This window comes from Psammomys obesus, unplaced genomic scaffold (assembly GCF_907164565.1).
Source record: "Psammomys obesus unplaced genomic scaffold, mPsaObe1.curated_primary_1811, whole genome shotgun sequence".
NCBI classification, from domain to species: domain Eukaryota; kingdom Metazoa; phylum Chordata; class Mammalia; order Rodentia; family Muridae; genus Psammomys; species Psammomys obesus.
In genome coordinates this window covers 32712202-32726895 of record NW_026596079.1, presented here as the reverse complement: position 1 = coordinate 32726895, position 14694 = coordinate 32712202, and the positions used below count along the sequence as shown (strand labels likewise).

Sequence of the window (14694 nt, the reverse complement as noted above, 5' to 3'; positions counted from 1 at the left end):
AAGCAAAGCAAAGCAAAGCAAAGCAAAGCAAAGCAAAGCAAAGCAAAGCAAAGCAAAACTCTAACCCACCCAAATACCTAGACAAACAAAGCAAAGGAGGAAGCGAAGCCCAGCAGTACGCAAGGGCAGATGCTGGAGTAGGAGCTGCTAGTTTTGCTAATCTATTGCACAGGGGTGTCAAGGACTTGACTGACAGCCAAGCAATCCAGAACTGGGCTGGGGAGCATGAGCCAGGCTTCCGTTTCTCCATGGTGTCATCAGTGTCCTCAGTAAATCCTCCTTGTTTATTATTAGTTTATTTATTCTATTTCCAGGTCTTCTCCTTTTGAAGCATGGGTTCTGGATTCTTAAGTATAGAATTTGAATTTTGTCCCCTGATTCCCGCAGATACACAAAAGCACAAACAATAAGACTATATGAAAAGGCCTTATGATACCTTACTAGTTGTAAGGTATTATATATATATATATATATATATATATATATATATATATATATATATATATATATATATATATATATATATTTGAAAAGGAGCACTCTACATTAGTGAACAAGCAAGAAATCTGGATCCAGAAGACATGGTTTAAATGAAAATCTCCACTTCTTGCACATGTTAGTTCCCTCTGAGTTAAAAATTCCCAAAGCATGTCAGGGTATTGCTGTTGCTTTGGCTGTCCACTATAACCAGATGATGAGATGTATTGGTGAAGATATAGCATACTTTATTGCAGCCCACAGAGAAACCAGTCTTGAGCTGACCAGGAAACTGTCCTTTCTGGTTTATATTCAAAGGTTGGAAGGTGCTCTTCTGACTGCTAGAGGACTAAGCAATCAGTGGTCCTGCCCATTTATGGACCCTGTGTGTTAACAAAACTAACTTGCCGGGCAATATGGGCCCACTAGTACAGGAGTGACGAGAGTGCTATTAGGGGTCACTAGCTGCTCTCTTGAATTGACTTGAGACCTGCTCCACAGAAAGGAATCCATGTACTTTAAACGTTTTCAGATCCGTAGCTAGGGAACTCATAGGTGCTAGGGGAGAAATTATTGATGTTTTTCTAAATGGTCTTGTCATACTGCCTTCTGAATATTTTTTTTTATGTCTATAGATTTGTGCTTGACCATTCTTGGTCAGAGAAGCTTCTTACTGCAGTGGGTAGTGGTTAATGCAGACATTCATTCCAGTTCAAAGTGCTGAAAGTAATTGACTGTGGTTGCTCAGCTGTGAAGATGGTTGCTTTTCTTTTGGAGTGTGGCCATTGGCAGGTTTTCAGTTCCTCAGTGGATGATACCTTCCCCTTGCACATAGGAATAGCGATAATTGGACACAGTGGGTAAAAATAATAAGTCAATGAAAAATTTTACAAAGAGGACATGAAGCTGGGCGGGAGATATGATGTGACATACTGGTGGGATTTGGATGAGGTGTGAGGAGTGGATTTCATAATATTCATACATGTATATGTATGATAGTTTCAAAAATATACATGCATGCACATGTATAAAATTTTTATTATTAATTATAACACTTAAAAAGATTATTTTGAAAAGCAGGCTTTAGAAAGCTTCAGTGAGGTTAGTCATTCCTCTTGGGGACACTCATTGAGCAAAGGTTTGTACTGTGTAGCTGCCTTATTTAAAAAAAATCTATAGGTAAGGCATAGAGGAGGAGTCTTTAGCCTTCTTCTTTTCCATAAGCTTTGTGTTTGTCTCTTTCACACACAAATATGCAAATGAGGGAAGAAAACACATGCTAGGATAAAATGAACCCTGTAAAAATGAGAATTTCATTGCTGTCACCTGTCAGCTGTTTCACCCAGTGTTGAAGTTTAATACTAGTCCTTTAAAGGAGGCAAAAAGAGAGGCATTGACTTTAAACCAAGCAGCTTTTATGGCTATGCGATCACCGAGAAAGGACTGTATGGCACCTGACAAAGCTCAGAGACCTCAGCGCCTAACACATTCTTTAGATAGGTGTTGAGCTGCCAGACAGCACGCATAGTGCGTGCAGTTGTGTAGCTGAGCTGAGCAGTCACTGCTTTCACCGTGAGTGTGAGTCCTTAGTCGAGACATAGAACACTCAGAGGTGTGGTTTTCTCACTCAGAAAGCAAAACTGATCCTACTTGCCAACAGCGTTTTTCTGAGCATGAGCTAACCTGTGAAGTGCTTGGCATACCCAGGCATACAGTGGTACTTAATGAACAGAAGTGATTAATTTGGGACAGTGGTAGAGGAATCGATTGTGAACTGTGGAATTAATAGGCTCTGCTTTATTCTTATTCTCCATCTTAGACTGTGTGTGCTACGCTGCAGAATGTTGATAATGTCATGCTATCTACAGGTGCCTTGCCATGGCACTTGTTAGCCATTCTTCTAGGGGTAATTACTGCTATTGTTCACTTCCTAAACTATTTATTGAAATAAAAATATATTTTGTCTTTGGAACTATGAGAGACCTACAAAAGTTTATACCATGAGACACTGCTTTAAAAAACAACTAAACAAACAATAAAAAAGAACTCTTGCTTCAGGGATTATATAGATTTATTGGCAAGGAAATAACAACAACAAAAAGGAAAACAAAGTATAATAGTAAAAATGTTGTTGCTTGAGTTTCCAGTAAGCAAACATCAGTACCAAATGTAGTAGGCGAGGTGGTGTGTAGTCAAACCTGGGAGATTTCAGTAAGGAGAGAGGATCAGGAACTGCCGCCACCAAAGGGAGGTTTCTGCAGATATGCAAACTGTGGTGGCCAGACAGTAACTTGCTATGGAAGAGAAATAACAGAGAGAGGAGTCAGTTATGGGATAGACTGTCATTTTAAGTGATGTAGATAAAAAAGACTGCACTGAGAAGTCCTCATGAGAAGCAGCCAGAAATAAAGGAAAGGGGAGAGTAAACCACAGCTGGATCCAGAGAAAGCATCATGAAAGGCTGCTGCTAAGCCCTGACTGACAAGCCTGCTTGTTACCTTTTTTTTTTAATAATTAAAAAATATCCATTTAATACCTCACTACTGAAAACGTTCTGGTAAATAAATATAAATACAAAATGTATAAAGAACTTCAAATGGAATTGTAATGTTTGCCTTTAGTTTTTTTTTAAGCATATTGTGCCACATTTACTTGAAGATCAATAGTTATTAATGATTGACCTTTAGCAGCTATGCCACAAAAGTTGTTATCAGTTAACATAATTGATATTCTATTAAATCTAAGTAGGCATGAGATGGCTTATGTTGAAACAGGTTTGTCATATTCAGAATCAGCCATGTCATATTCAGAGGACATCATTTCACAGTGTTCCTGTCTACCGTCTGATTCTTCTATTCCTTTCCTGAACCTTGGTGGGAGATGTTGGTATAGATGTTTTATCTATGGGTTGGCACTCACAGCCCTTTAAACAGTAAGGGGTCTCTGCATTAACCTTTGCAACAAAACACATCTGTGAACAATATTAAGAGCAGTACCAATTTATGGATACAAATATAAATATTTAGAAGACAGTTTGACAACATGAAGTTTTCATTTTTATATAATTGTGAATTTGTATATACATTTAGACATGTAGAAGTTCACAGAAAATTTGAAACTCAAAAGTGAATGTAATAATTTTACTGCCCATCAAGTAAAAGGCGATCTAAGAGCAGTAAGAAGGCAAGCGTGCCCATTCTCTGCATTCCAATTCAATATAATTCTTTAAGTTTTGACTAGCTCAATAACACATGGAAGGAACGAAAGAAGGAAGGGAGGGAGGGAGGAAGGAAGGAAGGAAGGAAGGAAGGAAGGAAGGAAGGAAGGGAAAGAAAGAAGGAAGGAAGGAGGAGAGAGATTAGGAAGGATGGTCTGTGGGATCCACAGGAGAGGTGAACATGGGAGAAAGGAGGCTGTAGATGGTGATCTCTTGCATCACTAGAGATGAGGCTAAAGGATTTGATTTAAAGAAACAGAGAAAGAGAAGCGAAGGTCTGACAACAGCTTACCTAGTTTTCTGCCAGGTGTTGATGCTGATTTCCTGCTTGTTACCTTTAGGAAATCCGGCCACTCATGGTGGGAGAAAAGATAACAATGGCAGGTTGAAGAGGTATCATTGTGGCTTGATGACTAATGAACGAGCAGATTATTTGGACTGTGCATGTTGTGTCAAAACGTGAATAAAATGAGATCATTAAATGTTTTTGAGCAGAGAAAAAGTAAGGCTTGCTGTTGTCCTCTGAATACTCTCCTGGCTGTGCTTTCAGGAGCATGTTATAGGGAGCTGAAGGCAGAGAGATGTATGTTGGACTTTTGGACACCCATCCCCCAAGTTATTTTCTTTAAGAAGGTTTTGGTACAGTGGGAGAGGCTTTATGGAGCACACAGATACTACAGTACTGGTAAGTGTGATGACACTGGTAGCCCATGTAGGTAGCCAGTTTAAACATGTGATGATATGGAAGGACAATGGAAGGTATAATAGGCCCCCAGAACTTAGCACAACTGACTCCATGATTGAAGTGCCATTCAGGCTGTAGAACTCAGCACATAGACAGTACCACCTATACACACACACACACACACACACACACACACACACACACACACACAAGAAATCAAAGACCTGGTCTATCAAAGTTGATAGTTCTAGGAAAGTCTCTGAATGTATTACCCTTGCTTTTCAGCTTCTGTAGTTCTGCTTCTGGCTAACTGTTCTTGTTAACTGCAGTATGTCAACTTTTGTGCTTCAAACCTCACCCTGAGAAAGGGTCTGAGCTACAGTGGGATCCCGAACACCCAGCGTAGTTGCTTCATGGCTAATAATGATTTTCCAATAGCTTAAGCCCGTATCTGAGCAGTCATCTCTGGTGAATACCCCGAAACAGAAATGTCTTTCACTTGCCCTTTGTGGAGAATACGAGACCCACAAACCTTTCCAAATGGGTTATAGTGAGCCATGCAACTCTTACTGCATTTGGGGCTCAAATTAGAAATCAGAAAACTTGGTTGGGCTCATTTTCCTACAGTTTTTAGTGCTCTCTCCTTGTATGAGTTTTCACCAATTCCTTCCTGCTCAGTGAAATAGCAATAGCATTCTAAAAGCTTGCTGTGATAAGCTCTCTCCTTCTCCAGGGAGAGAGTCCTGGGGATGCACATTTCTTACAACTTTGGTGGCCGAGGGGTGAGCGAACTTTTTTCAGATTGCTTTCATCCTCCTCTTCTCAATTCGTCCACCTTAATGGATTACTTTTCTCTCCTTTAGTGCAACTAGACTCAATTAAAAATGTTTTTCAAGGTTATCGTGATGTTGTCCAGATGTGGTTCACATCAGATGAACTCAGCACATGTCTTGTTTATACCTGGGAATCAATACTATTTCTCATCTCATCTCCCAGGTTTTCATCTTCCCACTCCTGCCAGCTTGTTAAGGACAAGAATTGTATCTCTTATCCTATCACTTCTCTCACTTACTTCACCATTTGAACTTGAAACAATTAATTTTTAGGAACTGAAGATTTCAAAGTTTTGGTTTCCAAATTTTCTGTTCATGTAAATTATGAAAGAAGATTGGTCAAAACTCACATAAAAGGTAGTTGCTATATAGATGTTTAACTCATTAAACCTGAGATAGATCCTTAAGTAGTCTTAAATGAAACAATTGCCAGGGAATTGGGATGCTTTCTCTGAACTCACGTAAAACAGCTGGAAGTTAAGCTTAATCTGACTACATCTGTACATGAAGAGTACCTGCTTCATTCACCTGCAAATACGTGGCCATTCGTCTTTTCCATGATAAACTCACACCTGAGAGGGGTTTTGGTCTAGTTTTGGTTTTCTTCTTCATCATGGCTAAGAGTCCTTTTATCTTGAATATTTTTAACTCCTGTGTCTTTGTGAGGATTGGCCACTTTCAATTGGGACAAATCAATTCTGAAAATGGATAGAAGTCTAGCGGCTTCACGATGTCGATTTTAAAGGCACACAGATTTGTGCGTTTAACGTAAATTATATACTTTTTGAGAGATTAACTGTACAAGCGATAGGTACACATCCATGTGTCGTCTATACGGCCTCATCCATCACACAGAAGTAAGCTTGTTTGAATTTTTTTTTTTTTTTTTTTTTGCATCTTGTCAGCAATGATAGCATTTTTAAGAAAAAAGAAGAAAGGAAATGTTGATGTTCAGACTGAACAGATTTTCATTATTTCAAAAGAAATACTTCCCCTTGCCTGCAGGCTATTAAATCCTAATGAAACAAACTCGGTAGCATGCTTTCCGCACACCAAGAACGTCTGTGTTTGTGTGTAAGCTTGACAATGTCTCCAGGCACCAGTGCTTCCTCTGACCAACAGGAGTCCCAGTTGGCACTGAGTGGACAGAGTGAGCTAACTTAAATTTTATAATCCTGCCCAATTTCTTACCCTTTTTTTCTGACCCTTGGCCAAATTATTGTCTCATATAAAATACAGATTCTTTTTGTCAAAAAGTACTTTTTCAGAGTTCTTTTATTCGCTATTCTTTTTATCTAACATACTTTCTTTTTTTTCCTTTAGCGAGGTAAAATCCCCTACAGTCTTCAGAGGGCGCTGTAGCCTACAGCACTGCTGGCTTTGCTTCTGCAATCAACAGCGACAGGCACTTACAGAACAATTACTTTAACTGCAAAATACGCCTCATTCAAACAACCCTACAGGGTAAGCACTCTAATTTCTGTGTGTCTCAGTGGATGAACTCAATAGAGCAAGGATGTTTGTGGCTTTCTCTGCTTCCAGACATGGTAAGAAATACAATCTGTTCTAAGTCTCTATGGGTAAGTGAAGTCCCAATGCTTTTGACCAAGCACTGAAGACTTAGGTGTTCCTAGAGTGAAAGAAGCACAAATGTGAACAGTCACTGTCTCATCACTTTGTAATTATCACATGTGACAATAAGCACTTTGGAACTGGAAAGTGTATGTTAGCCTAATGCTGACATATAATAAATTTTAAATAAATATTTACTCAATGAATTAGATAGAAAAGCATCTCTCCGAGCCTGTGAAACTTAGCAAGGCCAGTATCAAATCTCTAACAATTCTGTTTAGCAGTATTAATAGTTTAAAAATAGATCCGTATATTCAAAGATTTTAAAATAGTTACAAAGGTCCATAAAACCTACACATTGAAAATGGAGATGTTGTTAAGTGGTGTCATTGCTGCTCCTCTTTCTCCTTAATAGTAACTATCGCTGTTACAGACAGTGAGTGTAACTCCAGGATACAGTTCTTAATTATTCCTGAGACATACCCTTACTTTACTTCATTTTTAGTAAGTCTATAAGTAATAGTTAAAAAATACAAGATACTCATTTTTTTTGCATGTGATCTATCTTATACTCACCTTTAATAATATTTATTAATGTATTCTAAATGACTCAATATTGGAAATTCTACTACTTGCTGAGTAGATTATAAAGGTCCTTATTTCTGACATTGTGAGTCTACATTTGGTATTTAGTCTTGCGAGCCATGAAACCCAATACAGTACATTTCGATGTTAAGTATTTAGAAAATTTCACTCCTATCCTTGTCTTTGGGGTTCCCATTTTCTGTGTGCTGTGTATATTTCCATTTTTATTGGTTCACAGCTGGTTTCCAGCATGAAAACCAATCCAATTTTCTACCAACTTGGACACACGAAACTCATCTCACAAGGCCCTTTCTACAACAAATATTCAGGAAGAAATGAATCCAGACGTAAATACATGGACACATAGGGTAATTAGTTCAGAAGAAATCTTTTGCTTAAAGTGAGATTCAATGTAGACCCCCTTAAGATAAAATGGCATCAGTGACTACTATCATATTTTACACCAATGAAACAGTTTCATTTGGACATTTCTAAAAATGTTAACTTACAGCAAACTTTGGTGCTAAACATAGACACTGCTGAGCAGATAAAATGAGTAGAAGCAGGTGGATCTAAGATTACCGACCACACTGCGCTGAGTGTGTTGTCTAGCACTCCTGCACTGAGTCTGAACAAGGCTTTGACATTTTGTATAAGATCATAGTTGCTTTAACTCTGCATGTATGCATCTATGCATAGGCATATATGATATGTGCGCTCAGCATGTTATTTGCCTCTGCAATTCAAAATGAAGGACTAAACGTTTTCTTTTTTGAGTTTAAAAAAATTGTTTCTTTTACTTCTGAAATTGTTTCTTTTACTTCTGAGGAAATACATCATTTCCTCCTCTTCTTTCCTCCCTCCAGTCCCTCACATATATCCCTTTCTCTTTCAATTTCATGGTCTCCTTTGCATTAGTTGCTGTTACATGCATGTTTGTATGAGTATATACATATATTCCTAAACATAACCTGCTCAGTTTATATAATGCGTTACCTATGTGTATGTTTTCAGGTGTTGGATAATCACTTGGCATTGGATCACCAACTGTGTGTGCTCTTCCTAGGTAAAGACCAGTTTTTCCACTCTCAGAATTTCTTAGTTGCCTATAGTTCCTTGTTTAAGGTTTAGGCCTTACAATCTTTCACCTGTCCACTGTAATTTTAATCCAGTAACATGGCTGTTCTGTTAAGGGATCACATCCAAAGACCTAGCTATGTGTGGTTTAGCTGGAATATCAACATGCCTCTAGTATACAAATGTAATTCCTCTGGCTAGGCATACCCTTAATCCCTCTGTCTGGAATAGACATGATACAGCTTTAATCCCTGTGGCTTAAATTTAATATACACCTTTAATCCCCACAAAATAGAAACAGAAGGAGCATTACCAAATTCATTCTATGAAGTCACAGTCACCTTGTGACTTACTATGTCACAGTCACTTACTATGAAGTCACAGTACCTAAACCTCACAAAGACCCAACAAAGAAAGAGAATTTCAGGCCAATCTCCCTTAGGAACATTGATGCAAAAATACTCAACAAAATACTTGAAAACCGAACACAAGAGCACATCAAAGATATTATCCACTATGACCAAGTAGGCTTCATCCCAGGTATGCAGGGGTGGTTCAATATACAGAAATTCATCAATGTGATCTACCATATTAACAAACTGAAAGAAAAAAACCACATGATAATCTCCCTAGATGCTGAAAAAGCATTTGACAAAATCCAACATCCATTCATGTTTAAAGTATTGGAGAGATCAGGGATACAAGGCACATATCTAAATATAGTAAAGGCGATATACAGCAAGCCTATAGCCAACATCAAACTGAACGGAAAGAAACTTAAAGCAATTCCACTGAAATCAGGGACAAGACAAGACTGCCCACTCTCTCCATCTCTTCAACATAGTGCTGGAAGTCCTTGCTAGAGCAATAAGATAGTTGAAGGAGATCAAGGGGATACAGATTGGAAAGGAAGAAGTCAAATTATCACTATTTGCAGATGATATGATAGTATACGTGAGCGACCCCAAAAATTCTACCAGGGAATGCCTACAGCTGATAAATACCTTCAGCAAAGTGGGCAGATACAAAATTAACTCAAAAAAAATCAGTAGCACTCCTGTATACAAAAGACAAAAGGGCTGAGAAAGAAATTAGGGAAACAACACCCTTCACAATAGCCACAAATGACATAAAGTACCTTGGTGTAACCCTAACCAAGCAAGTCAAAGACTTGTATAAAAAAAATTTCCAGTCTGTGAAGAAAGAATTAGAACAAGATATGAGAAGCTGGAAAGATCTCCCATGCTCATGGCTTGGCAGGATTAACATAGTAAAAATGGCCATCTTACCAAAAGCAATCTACAGATTTAATGCAATTCCCATCAAATTGCCAACACAATTCTTTACAGACCTGGAAAGAAAAATTCTCAACTTCGTATGGAATAACAAGAAACCCAGAATTGCTAAAACAATCTTCTACAATAAAAGATCTTCTGGAGGTATCTCCATCCCTGATCTTAAGCTGTACTATAGAGCAACAGTTACAAAAACTGCATGGTACTGGCATAGAAACAGAATGGTGGATCAATGGAACCAAACAGAAGACCCAGAAATAAACCCACACACTTATGGACACCTGAATTTTGACAAAGATGCCAAAACCTTACAATGGAAAAAGGATAGCATCTTCAACAAATGGTGCTGGTCCAACTGGATGTCTACATGTAGAAAAATGAAAATAGATCCATATTTATCACCCTGCACAAATCTGAATTCCAAGTGGATTAAAGACCTCAACATAAAACCAAACACATTAAATCGGCTAGAAAAAAAAGTGGGAATACCCTAGAACTCATTGGCACAGGGGACAACTTCCTAAAGAGAACACCAACAGCACAGGCTGTAAGATCAACAATCAATAAATGGGACCTCATGAAACTGAAAAGCTTCTGTAAATCAAAGGACACCGTCATTGAAACAAAACGACTGCCTACAGATTGGGAAAGAATCTTCACTAACCCTTTATCTGACAGAGGGCTAATATTCAGCATATATAAAGAACTAAAGAAGCTGAAAAGCAGCAAACCAAGTAATGCAATTAAAAAATGGGGAACAGCTAAACAGAGAATTCTCAACAGAGGAATATCGAATGGCAGAGAAACACTTAAAGAAATGCTCAACCTCATTAGCCATCAGGGAAATGCAAATCAAAACAACCCTGAGATTTCACCTACACCCATGAGAATGGCCAAGATCAAAAACTCAAGTGACAATACATGTTGGAGAGGTTGTTGAGAAAGGGGAACTCTCCTCCACTGCTGGTGGGAATGTAAACTTGTACAACTACTCTGGAAATCAATCTGGCGCTTTCTCAGACAACTAGGAATAGTGCTTCCTCAAGATCCAGTCATACCACTCCTAGGCATATATCCAAAAGAGGCTCAAGTACACAAAAAGGACATTTGCTCAACCATGTTTGTAGCAGCTTTATTTGTAATAGCCAGAAGCTGAAACAGCCCAGATGCCCCTCAACTGAAGAATGGATGCAGAAATTGTGGTACATCTACACAATGGAGTATTACCCTCCAATGAAAAATAAGGAAATCATGAAATTTGCAGATAAATGGTGGGACCTGGAAAGGATCATTCTGAGTGAGCTGTCTCAGAAGCAGAAAGACACACATGATATATACTCACTCATATAGACTTATAGGATAAACCTAAAATCTGTACATCTAAAGAAACTAATCAAGAGAGAGGACTCTGACTAAAACGCTCAATCCCCATCCTGAAAGGCAAAGAGGATGGACATCAGAAGAAGAAAAAAGTAAGAAACAACCTAGGAACCTGCCACAGAGAGCCTCTGAAAGGCTCTGCCCTGCAGAATATCAAAGCACACGCTGAGACTTTATGGCCAACTGTTGGGCAGAGTGCATGGAATGTTATGTAAGAAGTGGGAAATAGTAGGTTATGGAGAGGACAGGAACCCCACAAGGAGAGCAACAGAACCAAAATATTTGAACACAGGGGTCTTCCCAGAGACCCATACTCCAACCAAGTACCAGGCATGGAGATAACCTAGAACCCCTGCGCAGATGTAATCCATGACAGTTTAGTGTCTAAGTGGGTTACATAGTAATGGGAAGAGGGACTGCCTCTGACGCAATCTGATAGTCCTGCTCTTTGATCACCTCCCTCTGAGGGGAGAGCAGTCTTACCAGGCCACAGAAGTTGACAATGCAGTTACTCCGGATGTGATCTGGTAGACTAAGATCAGAAGGAAGGAGAGGACTACTGACCCTGTCAGTGGACTTGGGGAGGGGCATGCATGAAGAAGGGGGAGGGAGGTGGGATTGGGAGGGGAGGAGGGAGGGGCTTATAGGGGGATACAAAGTGAATAAAGTGTAAAAAAAATAAGCAAAAAAAAGAAACTGAAAAAAAATAAAGAATAAAACTTTAGATAGGTTGGAGAGTATTTTCTTTAAAGTTGCCAAATACAAATGAGCTAAACATTTTGAATATAACTTTTGCATATGACTTTCTTGATTGTTTCCTAACTTTTTACTATATGTATTTATTATAAATAAATAAATTCCATATGCAAAAATAGTTTTATAGAATTAAAATCTGTTCTTACTATATATATTTATTATAAATGAATAAAGTCTATATGCAAAAAATAGTTTTACATAATAAAAATCCCAAAGGAGATTTAAAATAAAAGGAACAGCACAGAGAGAGCAAGGGAGTTTGTGGGACAGTACAGTAGAGTTCAGGAGTATAGCGCTGTTCAGTGCAGTTCAGCTGAGCACAGCTCAGTTCAAGCACTTCAGGGCCAGTTTTTCCAATCAGAGTGATTCAGTGAGAAGCTGAGAGAAGCCAGTTTGAATAAGTCATCTTGGAGAGGAGTATGGATCCAGAACAGCTGAGTTGAACCATCCAGCCAGAGTTCAGAAAGAACTAGAAAAGGAGGTGCGATTATTCAGTAGTAAGTCTTGGACGCTGAAAACATTTTAGCCCAGGCTATTAGACAGAGGCTGGAAGATAAAATCTTCAAAATCGGGGCTTAGAGAAGATTAGCCTATATGGAGGCTCTAATCTTCCAGGCCTAGGCCTAGGGTTAGTTAGATAGAAATGCTCTGGGCCCAGCCCAAACCATGTATTTGTGAAACTTGGGTACTGCTCTTATCTTATCCCCTCATCTGAGGAAATGAAAACAAAAATTATGGTTCACTTTAATTGAAAGTCTGAGAGATGAGTATGTCATGTTTTCACATCTAAGGTTCTCATGGGCTTAGAGGGTTGACAGAAAAAAAAAACCCTCAATGGTTATTGCACTTATTAAAAGGACAGATATAAACCCTTCCCCTCAGGGCTCGTAGAGCCCCCTAGAAGAATGGAAGAAGAGCAGAAAGAGTCTAACAGCCAGAGGGGAAGGAGGACACCGAGAAAATGAGGCCCTCTAAATCAACATGAGCAAGCCAGGCTCAAATGAACTCACAGAAACTGAGGTAGCATGCAGACAGCCTGTACAGGTCTGCACCATGTCCTCTGCATATATATCATGAGTTTACACTTCAGTGGTCCTATGGGATTCCTAAGTGTGTGAACAAATGGGCCTCTCTTGTGTCTTCTTTGGAGCTCTTCTGTTTGACTTGTCCAACTCAGATGTGATACATAGCTTTTGTTTTATCTCCTTATATTTTATTCTATCCTTTAGAAGCCTGATTTCTAATGAGAGACAGAAAGGAATTGGACCTGGATGGGAGGGGAGGTGGGAAGGAACTGGGAGAAGTAGAAGGAGAGGAAACCATAATCAGGGTATATTATTTGGGAAAATGACCTGTTTAAAAAACACGTGGAATTTAAAAAAAGAAGATATTATTTTCTCCTTAATGTAACATAACATTTTCTCTGGTCATCGTCATTGTTTTCTGTAGGGATGTGCTTAATAGCATTCATTATAAATTGTCCAGAGTGGCGTAGACTCTCTCATGTGCCATGTCTGTTAAAGCAGTTGGCTTTAAGAGGATGCAAAGCCTGTTCTTTTTAGATCCTATTTGCTGCCTCAGGCTCATCTGCTCCTGTTTAGCAAAAGATGAAAGAGCCTAGACAGTGAAGGCTAGTTTATTGAAAGGGAGAGCAGATGCCCTGCAGACACACCTAATTGGCTAACTTCCAAAACATTCTCAGCCTCCTCTAGCTTTGATGAAGTGTTAAAATCATGTTTTCAGGGACTGAATGTCTTTTTGGATGGGCAATAGATACTCTTGCCAGAATAAAAAAGACTAGAATGAAGTCCATAGCCTACACCTGTCATCATTTCACTTTATTTAGACAACAATAGGCTGATGAAGAGGGCTCCCTTCTTCCTAAAAAGGAGGCGCGAAACATGCTGCTTTATCATACACAGGTCTCCAGGCTGTGTCAGCAACACTGTGGGCACTTGCCAAGTAAAATGATCTAGCAGGTGGAAAGGAGTTTATAAGCACATTTTCCACCCCTTCCTGGTGCAAAGTAAATGGTGACTCAGAACCAGCAGCATCTCAGCGTGTAAAGGAGACTCTCTGGGGCTTTCTTTTGAGTTGACTCATTTACACAAGGTAAACTCAGTTTTGTACTGGCTTGGTTTATGAAGTGCTGAGGTGAGTCAACAAACAGATGAGTGCGAAGAGCACACTAGGCACTCAGTTAGCCTTACAAAAATTCTGCTTGCATTTTTCATTCGCATTCCTTGAAATTCTGTTGCCTTCTTAACTCTTGATGACATATAAAGACACACACATCTAATTTCTTTGACACACACACATATAAATTCTTTGTCAATTCCAAAATATTATAATCAATATTAAATTAAATAATTTTGCCTCCTCTTTCCTTCTACTCACCTTTTGTTAAATATTAAATAAAATCAACAGATTAACATTGGCTGTTAACTGATATGATATATCTTACTACTATTCTTCTTTCTATGTGTCACTATTTTTCTTTCTATGTAGAGTCTTGCTATGTAACATAAGCCATCCTAGAAATCACTCTATTTTCCAAGGGAACCTTGAATTTATGGTAATCTTCCTGTCTCAGCTTCCTAAATGCTAGGATTGCAGAAGTGAGCCACATTGTCCACCTTGTTTTCCTTTTTTAAAGAATTGACTAATAGTTTCAAATTCTGATGCTCTTTACTAATTGTTAGTATTTAACTTGTAGATTCAATTCCTTACACATATTTTTAGGTCACACTTCTTTACCGTCTGATATCTGTCTATCTATCTATCTATCTATCTATCTATCTATCTATCTATCTATCT

The 14694-nt window shown here is 38.7% G+C and overlaps 1 protein-coding gene across 7 annotated transcripts in view; it reads left to right on the top strand.

The window, feature by feature from the left end:
- The window catches only part of LOC129690631 (nonsense-mediated mRNA decay factor SMG5-like), a 124869-nt gene that overhangs the window by 76281 nt on the left and 33894 nt on the right, over positions 1–14694 (top strand). For 6 of the 7 annotated variants that reach the window (XM_055626372.1, XM_055626371.1, XM_055626369.1 and 3 more), the window contains 2 exons: positions 6536–6676; positions 8384–8435. The gene's annotated coding sequence lies outside the window, so the exon portion shown is untranslated. The remainder of the gene's footprint in view (positions 1–6535; positions 6677–8383; positions 8436–14694) is intronic. The other variant, XM_055626374.1, reaches the window with a different exon arrangement.